Here is a 12,176-nt window from a genome sequence, read left to right as displayed (position 1 = left end):
CTTGGAAAAAGTAAATAGATATGGTCCTTAAAATATTATTATAAACATCAAACCCTTCAAATGTGAAATCATACTATAAAGGTAACAGATTTTAAGACTAGAATGCTAAGAATTGAATTATGTCTGTGGAACAGGAAAGAAGCCCTCTCAGATTTTATGTTTAAACATAAAAACATTATACGCCATAAAACACCACATACGATAGGGAAATGAAAGCTTACTTAATAAAACTTGAGAGTGAGGAAAACTACTTCTTCCTTCCTGAATACCCCCAAGTAACCTCCATGTGAGAAAAAGATTGAGCAAAACCAAAAGTCAAATCAATAAAAACTGACCGAAAATGGAATAGAATCTCATTTGGTAGAGTGAAAGCATTCTAAAGATGAAGGCAACAGAAATAAATCAAGAAATCAATAAATATTAAATATTAAATTGCATTGCAAGCAATCTTGAAAATGTCTTCATACAAGGAGAATGGAAAATAAAAACAAATTTTAAAGGTCTGTTAGAAAATAGATTTCTATAAAAATAACAAGGCATAGTATTTTTCTGGACATATAATCACCCTACTCAACACTGTAAATATAAAGATTCTATTTAATACGTAGGTAAAACACACTATCCAGCTATTTAAATATGAAAAGTGCACAGTATGCTTTGTAATTAAAAATGCAAATGAAAATACCATTTATGTGGCCTCATTAAAAACTGGACTACCTAATAGGGCATGATCATAGGATTCTTTTTACTGAAACTGGCAAACAATGATTCTTGGAGTTAGTAGAAGTTAGTATAAGTAACATCCAGGAGTTACAAAATACTCATGTTCTCAGGCAACTGCTCTTGGGAATCAATGTGGAAGAAACAAGGAGAAAGTAAAATATTAGCTGTATGGAGCAAGTCTATTGAGACACCATTTTATAGCAATTTTTTTTAAAAAAAGACAAGGATAGAGAGTAAACAAAAAAGATTATGACTCACAACTGTAGGAACTAGAGAGATGGTTCAGTGGTTCTTGCTGCACTAAGTACCAGAGTTTGGTTCTCAGCATTCATATCAAGTGGTCACAAACATCTGCATCTCTAGGGAATTTAATGCCCTCCTCTGGCCTCTACATGCACACACACACACACACACACACACACACACACACACACACTCCACTAGATAAAAAGAGATAAATCTTTAAGAAACCCCAAAATATAGCCAATATACTGCGACAATAAAGAAAAAATTTAATTGGTAACATTAAGTAAAAGAGTGTGTCACAAAATTGTTTAATAGTTGTGGTACAGCTATATAACACATGAGTAACAACCTGAAAGTCAGTATGAAGAAATTATGGGTGTCATTGTGCTGAAATTACAGGCAATTGTCCTTGTTAAAGTGTTATATAATTTTGTTAGGAAAATTCTTCTGACCAGTGGTTGTGTGTGCGTGTGTGTAGAGCAATGTCAGTAATTATATGACCTTGAAGAGGTTACTGGGGACTCTTAAGCTTTGCCTGGGCCATGTGTATGGAGAAGATGATGATAGGACGCACTTGGAGTTGTTATGAGACCAGATTAGGTAATGCAGGGACCACACCCAGATCTCATGTGTGGCCCTGAGCTGAATGTCATCAAGGTTGTGAAAATAGCAACATCTTAGGGACTGACAATCGTTGCCTGAGTGTTTAGTGTCTACAGGTCACAGAAAACGGTTCATCTTTCCAATCTTGACCATTAAAAGTCACCCCTACTCTTGCCTGTCTGTCTGATCTCATTTCTAGCTCTCTGATATGAGCTACTGGCTCTGGTTAAGCCAGCCTGGATTTTCCAGCCATGAACAAATACCGGCCAAGTCACACTCAGTCGTCATTGTTTTTACATGATGCAGGCATGTTTGTGTTCTAGAAGAAGGAGAGTTCGCAGACAAGTGAACATGCAATGCAAGAACGTTTCTAAGGGTCACCAGACAGGCTGATCTTTAATTCTCCACTGGTACAATTGAATTGGCTGTTGATGGCAAGCTGGGACACAATGATTGGCTTGGTTTGTATCTTACCATATCTATTTAAAACATTTAATAGCAAATCTATAGTTAAGTAGTTAAGTACTTAAGTATTATGGGAAAGATCAATAATGTATGTAGTCCCCCCCGCCCCCAGTAATAAAACCTATAAATTAGTCTTTCGCTGCTCAGAGTTCTACAGATACCTGGTCTTCAGGTTTTATCCTGGTCCCTCCTTCTCTCTCCTCCTCCTCCTCCTCCTCTTCCTCCTCTTCCTCCTCTTCCTCCTCCTCCTCTTCCTCCTCCTCCTCCTCTTCCTCCTCTTCCTCCTCTTCCTCCTCCTCCTCTTCTTCCTCCTCCTTCTGTATGAGAGAGAGGGAATACACATTTAAATATGGTATTTGTGCACACTGGCACATATACACACGTAGAGGTCTTTGGTTGCACTGCCGTATGTCTCATTGAACCTAGAACTAGGCTGATGACCAGTAATTCTCCAGTCTCCTCCACTCACCCCTCAGCACTGGGGTTACCAACACTTGTGGCCACATCTGACTTTTTTCTGTAGATGATGGGATTCAAACTCAGCTCTTGGTTCCTCTGCAACGAGCACATCTACTCACAGAGTCATCTTTCTAGCCTGTGCCTTCTCTGAAAATAATTATCTGTTTTACGCAGATCTCTAGCTGATCCCTAGGGCAGAGAACATGCTGCTCTTTGCTTTCCTTAATTTCTCTTCAGAAGTTCTATAAGGATACCGAACATAAGCTAAACCTCCTAGAAGTGCACTCTTGAGCCAGTGGACTATTGTGACTAACAAAAAAAACAAAAACAAAAACAAAAACAAAAAAACCCAAAAAACACAACAAACAAGTATTTACCACACATCTAGCTGTCTTTGAGAAAAGATATCAACATTGACCCACCCATAATGACCGAAGGACATTTTTGGAGATTACCCACCCTAGTTCTCAGCTGAGCCTATAGGCCAGTTGACAGGGTGCTTGACTAGCGTGCATAAAGCCCTGGGTTAAATCTGTAGTGACCATTCACTGGACCTAGTGATGCATGTCTATATCCTGGGACTATGGAAGTGGAGACAGAAGCAGAAAATAAAGGTCATATTTGGTTGCACAGTGAACTCAAGGGAGAGAGAGAGAGAGAGGGAGAGAGGAAGAGAGAGAGAGAAAGAGAGAGAGAGAGAGAAGGAGGAGGAGGAGGAGGAAGAGGAGGAGGAGGAGGAGGAGGAGGAGGGAGAGAGAGGAGATTCCGTTTTGAAACAACTAGGGTTTTAGCTCACAGTCTGGCTAGGAACAGCGGCCTGTGTGCACACACACAGCTATGGCATTGGGATTGAATTTGATTTTCTTACAACAAAGCCATTTAAGGGATAACTAACTTAGCAGTTAAGAGCACTGGTTGCTTTTCCATAGGACCTTGGCTTGATTCTCAACACCCAAGTGATGGCTTATAACTGTCTATAACTCCAGTTCCAGGGGAATCTAACACCCTCTTCTGGTCTCCGCAGGCACTGGGCACTCATACAGTGTACAGAGATACATGCAGGCTCTTTAAATGATGATGATGACGATGACGACGACGACGACGACGACGACGACGAGGAGGAGGAGGATTATGGTGGTGGTGGTGGTGGCGCAACAACGATGATGATAATCTGGAGGATGATGTCATTTAAAATCTGTGACTGAGCCGTAGGTAAATGTTTTGAGCTGTTTTGCCTGGTTGGCACTTTCTAACATAATACCTTGCTGACAGTACTTAGGCCTCCAGCTTAAAACGGAAACACGAGATGTACAGATGAGAGTTAAGTGCTCAGTGTGGATTGAACGTGTAGCCTAGAGAAGAGTCTGTGTCCTCACCCCAAAAGTGAGCTATTATAAAGAAATCAGTCAGCTTTTTTTCCTCCTGGCAATTTCCCAGCTCTGTATTAACTATCCAGATTAATGTCAGATCATACCCCAGGAATTATTCATGAAGTCCCTTTGCACAATGTAATTGCAGGGCTTGGCATCCAGAGTGGAGTCTCGACGTTTTATAGATTAGTTTCCCTTCCTGTCCCAAGGAAGAGACAATGATCTGAAGCAACTTAGTCCGGGGAGGAAAAGGAGTTGCGATTTCACATGAAAAGACATTTGTCAGTTGAGAGATCCTGAGTCTCACTTACACGTGCCTTGGGAGAGGGGACTGCAGTCTCACTAAGGAGATAGATGGCTTTAGGCCCATGAATGGCAACTTTCACTGTGGATCTTTCCCGGGTGAATGCAGAGGCAATTTATCTGCATTTGAGAATTAGTCGTGTCAAACAGTAATTCTACTAATCACTACCATCTCATCACCCAACGTAATGTATTCTGGCAGATGAAAATACCTTGCTATTTCCAGGCAAGCAACTGTCTGGCTGCAATGACCCTTGAAAGAGTATTCAATGTAATCCAACGATTAATACTCAAGAGAAGTCTCATGTTTTACAACAGACATGAAGCTACTTCTGTGATTGGCCTTACTGGTGAGATTATAGACTCAGATTGTTCAGGTTTTGATCTCCATGTGTGTTTGTGTGGGTGCACATGTGTTTTGGGGTACCCATGTGTGTGCACATGGAGAATCCAAGAAGATAACATCAGGTGTCATTCCCCAAATACTATCCCCATCCCCACCCCCTGCCCACCCTTGGCCTGGAACTCACCAAGTAGGCTAGATTGGCCTGTGAGACCCAATCTAAAAGTATGTGCCACCACAAGTGACTTTTAAAATATTGGTTCTGGGGGCCAAATTTGAGTCCTCATGCTCGATGGACAAACAGTTGAACAACTGAGTAATATGCTGTGACCCACGTTTGTGACTTTTGAAAGTAGACAAAGGCAATTAAAAATCATTTTAAGTGGTGTTTTCTTATTGTACTATGTTCACTACAAAGATAATAGTCTTGGGCCCTTTCCCGTGGGCTCCTAAGGTGCATGGGTGTTTTATTTTCAGTGTGATTATTAAGTTTATGTCTATATTATATGCATATGTTTATAAATCTATATATTTATATCCATAGTTATGAATGTATTCATTACAAATACACATATACACATATTATATATTTATATAAAATAGTTTATTCTGGTTCTAATTAAAACCTCTTCTAGAGAAATTTAACAGAAAATGTACTAAAATAAGTGATGTACTGACCTAATAAGAACTTACATTTTCCTCCTAATTATATTATGTTAAATTAAAGCTTCCAAGTAACCTTTTTGCTCTAGGTTCATAGTCAGTATTCAGCAGGTAAATTGGGTTTCTAACTACAAGAATCTTTAGCTCTGTGAATTTTTTTCTAGAAGAATTCTTGAGATACCTTTTCTTTAAATTTGAGTAAACTTTTCTCGTCCTCGTATCCCAATTAACAAGTTAGCCATGTTTGTTTTCACGTTTGAGTGTTCTGCCTACATGTATGTCTGTGTAACACATGTGACTGGTGCCCACAGAAGTCAACAAAAAGCATTGAATCCCCTGGAACTGGAATTACAGATGATTTTGAGCTGTCATGTAGATGCTGGGAACCCAACCGAGCCTCTGCAAGAGCAGCCAGTGCTCTTAACACTGGTCTAGCTCTCCATCCCCAGAACCATTTTCTATTATCTGTGTGCTACATTGTTACTGTGCTACTTGCATAAGATAGCTACACATGTGTGTACATACACATGCACACACAGAGATATCTATGTATGCACATGTATAGATAAATGCAAAGTATTGAGAAATTTTTAATCCATAATTTAGATTCTTAAACAATACTATTCTCATATGTATCTCATTTTTGCTAGACTATGTGTTTATAACTTTGACCTAAAAATGATTACTGAGAAGGCAGTGAGAAAAATCCACAAGAGTAGAATGTCTATTACTAAAAATAGAGGCTTCATACACACATTAATGAAAAAAAATGGGCTATCATTGCGAACTTTTCTGTGACCCAAGAATGTTAACCTCAAGTTGTTTCCTTCCATGGAAATTCATTTAAAAAAAACACAATCCAATATGCTACAGATTCTAATAACTTAACTTGAAGTTTTATACAGATACAGTGTATCTTGGCTTAATAGGCCCTGTGCAATTATTTTCTACATATCACTTCAGCTATTTGGAAGATTTAATAGGAGGGAAGATTCATTATATACTGTGCACACTGTGCACATCTGTATTTTATACCTACAGAGACTCCACTTCTTAGCAGAGAAAAATATCTCCTGGAAGAGCTGCAATATCCCCAGTCACTCTTGAGTGGCCCTTAAGGGTGTTTGAGTTAGCACCTCCACATGCCTACTTTCCACTTTCATTCTGAGAACCCTTCAAGAATATTCTGCACCTACAGTGGCATGGAGTTTTATTGAGCACTGAAAATGTAATTTTGTTTCATATAAATGAAGCCCGAGCACAAAGCTGTGGTGCTTTACTCTGGTGGTACAGTTGAGTAGATGTTCTAAATCCCCTGTTGGTTTTTGGTGGGCAAATATGTCTTTTCCAGTTGATGGTGGTTTTCTTTTAAAATTTTTACAAGGTGTGTGTGTGTGGGGGGTGGGTGGGTGGAGTGCGTGTGTGGTGTGTATGCATGTGTGTGTGCATGTGTGTGGTGTGTGTGGTGTATGTAGTGTGTGTATATGTGTGTGTAGTGTATTGTGTGGTGTGTGTGTTTAGTGTGTATGTGTGGTGTGTGTGGTGAGTGTGTGTGTGTGTGTGTGGTGTGTGCAGTGTGTGTAGTGTATTGTGTGGTGTGTGTATGCAGTGTATTGTGTGGTGTGTGTGTAGTGTATTGTGTGGTATGTGTGTGTGTAGTGTGTATGTGTGGTGTGTTTGTGGTGAGTGTGTGTGTGTATGTGTGTGTAGTGTATGTGTGTGGTGTGTGCAGTGTGTGTATATATGTGTGTGTGGTGTATTGTGTGGTGTGTGTGTATAGTGTATTGTGTGGTGTGTGTGTAGTGTGTATGTGTGGTGTGTGTGTGATGAGTGTGTGTGTATGTGTGGTGTGTGTGTGTGATGAGTGTGTATGTGTAGTGTATGTGTGTGTAGTGTATGTGTGTGGTATGTGCAGTGTGCATATATATGTGGTGTGTGTATGGTATGTAGTGTGTGTAGTGTGGTGTGTGTGTATGTGTGTGTGTAGGGTGTGGTGTGTGTGTAGGGTGTGGTGTGTGTGTAGTGTAGGTGTGGCGTGTGTTTGGTGTGAGTGTATTATGTGTAGTGTATGTGTGTGTGTATAGTGTGTGGTGTGTGTGTGTAATGTGTGGTGTGTTTGGTGTGTGTGTGTATAGTATAGTGTAGGTGTTGTGTGTGTTTGGTGTGTGTGTAGTGTGTGTGTGTGTGTGTGTGTGTGTGTTTGGTGTGCCACAGTGTATATATAGAGGTCAGAGAACAATTGGTGGGATTTGGTTCTCTCCTTCCACCACGTGGTTCCTTTGGATAAAACTCAGCTCCAGCAGGCTCAGTGACCTGTCTCTTTACCCATCAAGCCATCTCATCAACATCAACTGGTTTTCCTAAATGTGGACTGTCTGCTCACCGAGGACACCAAGGACATTATAGCTCTTCTATCATTCCTTTGGATCAGCATGCTGCTTTTAAGCCTAGAGATCTGTCTATAAGGAAGAATCTTGTGAATTAGAAGTCAGTTCCTAATGCAAATGAGATATGGTTTGCTGTCTCCTGGCCCTCTCCTCGTGCATAGTCCTTTACTTTAAATTGTACACTTACTGATATTTCCCATCAATCTGGAAGCACCCCCCACTCAAATGTGTGTGTGTGTGTTTGTGTGTGTGTGTGTGTGTGTGTGGTATGTGTGGTGTGTGTGGTGTGTACTGTGTATAGTGCAGGGTGTGTGTATGTGTGTTGTGTGTGCATAGTGTGTGTTGTGTGTGTGGTGTGTATGTGTGGTGTGTGTGTGTGGTGTTTAGTGTGTATAGTGTGTGGTGTGTATGTGTGTGTATGAGTGGTGTGTGTGTGGTGTGTAGTGTGTGTGTGTGTGTGTGTGGTATGTGTGGTGTGTGTGTACTGTGTATAGTGCGGGGTGTGTGTATGTGTGTTGTGAGTGTGTATAGTGTGTGTTGTGTGTGTTGTGTATGTGTGGTGTGTGTGGTGTTTAGTGTGTATAGTGTGTGGTGTGTATGTGTGTGTATGTGTGGTGTGTGTGGTGTGTAGTGTGTGTGTGTGTGTGTGTGTGTGTGTGTGTGTGTGTGTGTCTGCAGAGAAGCTACATTGATACCCCAAAGCTGGAATTTCAGACAGTTGTGAGCCGCTTGTGATGTGGGTGCTAGGAACTGATCGTAAATGCTGAGCCAGCTCTGCAGCCCTGGGCCATTATATATTTATTATATCTTTATTATATCTTTATTCTCTCTGCTTAGCTTAGGGTCCTTAGGCACTGAGTGGGCACATTTTAAATGTTTATTAAGTGCCTAGATGGACAAGTGAACGGTTCTTTAATGTGTGTCTAATAGGTCGAAACCATTTATCTACTAACTTTCCCTTATAGTCCTGCAAAAGGAGATCAACAACTCCTGCCAAGCCAGCTCTTTCCTTGATAGTCATCAGATAAAGTGTGTGATCGATTGCATGCTTCAGACTTCTGCTGCCAGAGGAGGTAAAGAAGGTATTTCTCTAAGTAATCTCCCACTGAAAGTTATATTTCTTTCCTTGGAAATGTGCCCATTTTTAATTTAGAAGCTGTAGGTTTCACCCCATTGGAATAAGTGTTAAAATCTGGGGGAAAAAAAAACCCAGAAAGATCTGCTCTCCTTTCTACCGTACCACACTGTGAGCAGTAATTTCAGAACATTCATACGATACTCCCCAACACTTGTGAATATTTTCAATGTGCAAAGCACTCAGTCATGTGTGTTAATGGGTTAAATCCTCACAACAGTGGAGGCAAACATTGTTGCAGCTGCAAGGGAGAAACACAGACGTAAACAAGTCATTTGACTAGTTTAAGCTATTGCCCAGTCAGTAGGTGCCAGAGAAGGCTTTGCACTCAGGCAGTATGGCTCTGTGGTCTTACTGAGAGTAGTATTTTAGTGGTGTCTGGATGTTGTGAGAAGCACCTTCTTTGGGTAGTATTTTTTTTCCTTGTTGCCAGGTCATTTGCACCAAGGCAAGGATCTGTAACAGCAGTAGAGTGTTTGAGATGGTAGTGTTAAAACAATTTTGTGGGTTTCACTCAAATTATTTCCAATTTGTTTTCAAAGTTGTTATGCCTAAAGATAAGACAGAAAAAAAGTAAGCTGGTGTTGAACAAGTATACGCAGACGAGAAAAGTGCATTTATAGTCTTTGGGGGAAAAAGATTTGTTTGTTTTTCTGGAGCTCGTTGCGTAGCTAGACTGACATCAAAACCACAACAAACCTTTTTCCTCTCAAATACGAAGATTGCAGGTATGATCAGAAAAGAACAGAGCAAAGCAAAACAAAACCCCCAAACATCAAGCATCAGAATGTTTCTAACTGTTATTTCCCTCCCCGTCTGTTACTTGACAATCCTTGGGTATTTGGAAACCCTGTGGCTGTGTTTGAGCTACTTGGTAAGCAAGCATTCTTCATTCTGTCCAGCAGAGGGCAGGCGAGGTAACAAAATCTAACTGGGTTAAGTTTGCACTTCTTAGGCAAGAGGCAGCTCTGGGCACTTCAAAGCCACAGGCTGAAGATGCTGGGTTGCAGGGCCCAGGAAAGAATAATAATAAAAATTCCTCTTTGCACTAGAAGAAAAATAGAGTTCTTGACAGAAGGACTTGATGCTTCTCTGTCACAGTTTGGATATTGAGTGTGTGAGAGACGTTGGGGCTAGAGTGTTAAATGTGAAATGTGAAATTGGAACAGTCTCTTCCCTGGAGTTTTGGCAAAGACTATTTTAAAAAAAATTAACAGGGACCAGCGGAGAGCAGGGGAGGGGAGAAAACCAATAAGAAATCAGGGTTTCAATGGGAAATATCCGGGGGGAGTTTAAAGTCTTCAGCAATAAACTGAAGTTATTCTAAAATAAATTTTATTTTAAATTTGTTTTATCTTTATTTTCACCTCGTTTTTGGTAAGATGGAGTTAGCTACTTGTCCTTCTGTGTGATTTTTTTGCACCCGTGACCAACGTTCAAATGTCTGTTTTTACATTGTCGCTGTTTTTGCTCTGTGATTCTCTAGTATCAGGTCCCTGAATTCATGATGTGTTCACAGAAAGACTTCTTCCAAGCCATTGATCCTGTGCTGTGGTTAGATGGTGTTGTCATGTGTGAACTCTTTTGAACTTGAAGTCATTTTGAAAATGTGTGAAAACATGGGTCTTATAATACAAGACAAAACTTGAATTTTAAACCATACTGGCACCCTTTCGAGGCTGATTCGTGAAAGCTATGACTCTACACAGACTAGCTGTTGGGCTGCTTCGTTCTGTGGCGTCCACTCTTCCTCCAGAATGTTCCTTGGAATGTGTTGTGGATAATACTGAGCACAAGTCTTCAGAACGTGGTAGTGAGACAGCAGAATGATTTGACATATTTTATTCCTGCAGTTGAACAATGAAGCCTGGGTTCCTCATTTTGACAATGACACGTTGACCCTAGCAATAACAAATGGATAAAACCTGCTCTAGGCTGGAACTAACTTCAGAGCAGTAATAATAGCCAGGATATCAGCACTGTATGGTAGTACCAGAATTACCAGATGCTCTTTCAGCACCAGTGGGTGAAAGGTCTGCTCTTAAAACAGGCAGAATGGAATCTCATATCTGGCAATTAGAGGTTCCCAAAGCCTCCAATAGCTTGGCTTCCTGTTCCCTCACCAAGACAGGTGAGTTCCTCATCTGGAACTTGCCATCGTGAGCCCTCACCAGAAGGATCCAGCCAAGAGCCGATCTGTCCTTCAAAGGCACAATTCTATTCTGTGCAGAAAAATAGAAGTAGCAGCTAGAAACTTCAATCAGTGCTTTTGGACCCCAAAACTATGGAAGTGCCACACCAGTGTCATTAAAGCTAACTAACCATATTAAACGAATATTAAAATATGGGCTCCTTTGCATACCATAATGAGCCAGGCTGCTTTCAAGTTTCTCCCTGTGCTTTGAGGTGAGGTGACATTTACATTCCCAAACTTTGAAGTCGGAACAAAATGCACAGGTAGAGGGTACTAGATCAAATAGTAATCAACTTCAAAAAGCATGTTGGCTGTTGGATGTCCCAGGGCTAATTTCCTCTAGACATTTTAAATGTAAATGTCTAAACTCATTTAAAAATGGTAAATTGGTCTAGGTTCAATCAAAAAGCATCCTGACGCAGAACAGGGAGACCAGGCTAATTGTCATTTGTTTGTCAAATGAATTCCATTTGGAAAGCAATGAAACCTCCAAGCCAATTCTTTTAAGGTGAGCTGGTAGTTGTATTATCAGTTAAATGCAGTAAAAATGCATAATCATAGGATGATAATGGGAACTGAACCAGGGTTAGCACGGGCTGCCACAGGGCATGGAGCAATGCAACTTAAGTGCTGTAATGTTGCCTAAGCCACAATGGTACCAAGTCTGGTCTTTAGCCTTACAGACACTTTCTTTGCATTTTAAAAAACTTTATCAAAGCACCACGGCAATATAGAAAATGTCAAAGTGAAATGCACTGTAGGCAAATTGAGATTTCATTAAGTTTAAATTTATTGCTTTTGACTGATGTATTACCATGCTTGTTAAGAGCTAGTAATTTGGAATATCTGTCTGCTTGGTAAAATAGCTTTGTCTCCTTGCATATTATTTCATATAGACTTTGAAAGGCCACAGTCATTCTAAGTCAGAGTGGACTGTTTTTCAGTAGTGTTTTGAAAATCGGTGCTTGTACTCTGGTAGATGTCCACACACTTCCTGGAAGTCATGTAAATATATTGGAAATTAATGGGTGAACTTGAATTTGTGGAATTTTTGTTAAGTCTTGATGTGTTATGGTATGTGCAAAGGTGGACTTGTATAGCTGTCTCTACTATTCTCTTCTCCATTGGGGTAGAGGGATGATGGGTAGTGGGTGAAAATGAAGGGTATACCGTGTCCAGTTACCAGAAAAATGGAACTCTTTGTCTTCCTTTCTTACTGCTGGGGCTGGTTACTAACACAGAAGCTGCAGAGCTTTTAATGAAAGGTTATGGTGGTTTAAATGAA

Source organism: Rattus norvegicus, chromosome 1, assembly GCF_036323735.1.
Source record: "Rattus norvegicus strain BN/NHsdMcwi chromosome 1, GRCr8, whole genome shotgun sequence".
NCBI lineage: Eukaryota > Metazoa > Chordata > Mammalia > Rodentia > Muridae > Rattus > Rattus norvegicus.
This window is presented reverse-complemented; position numbering follows the sequence as displayed.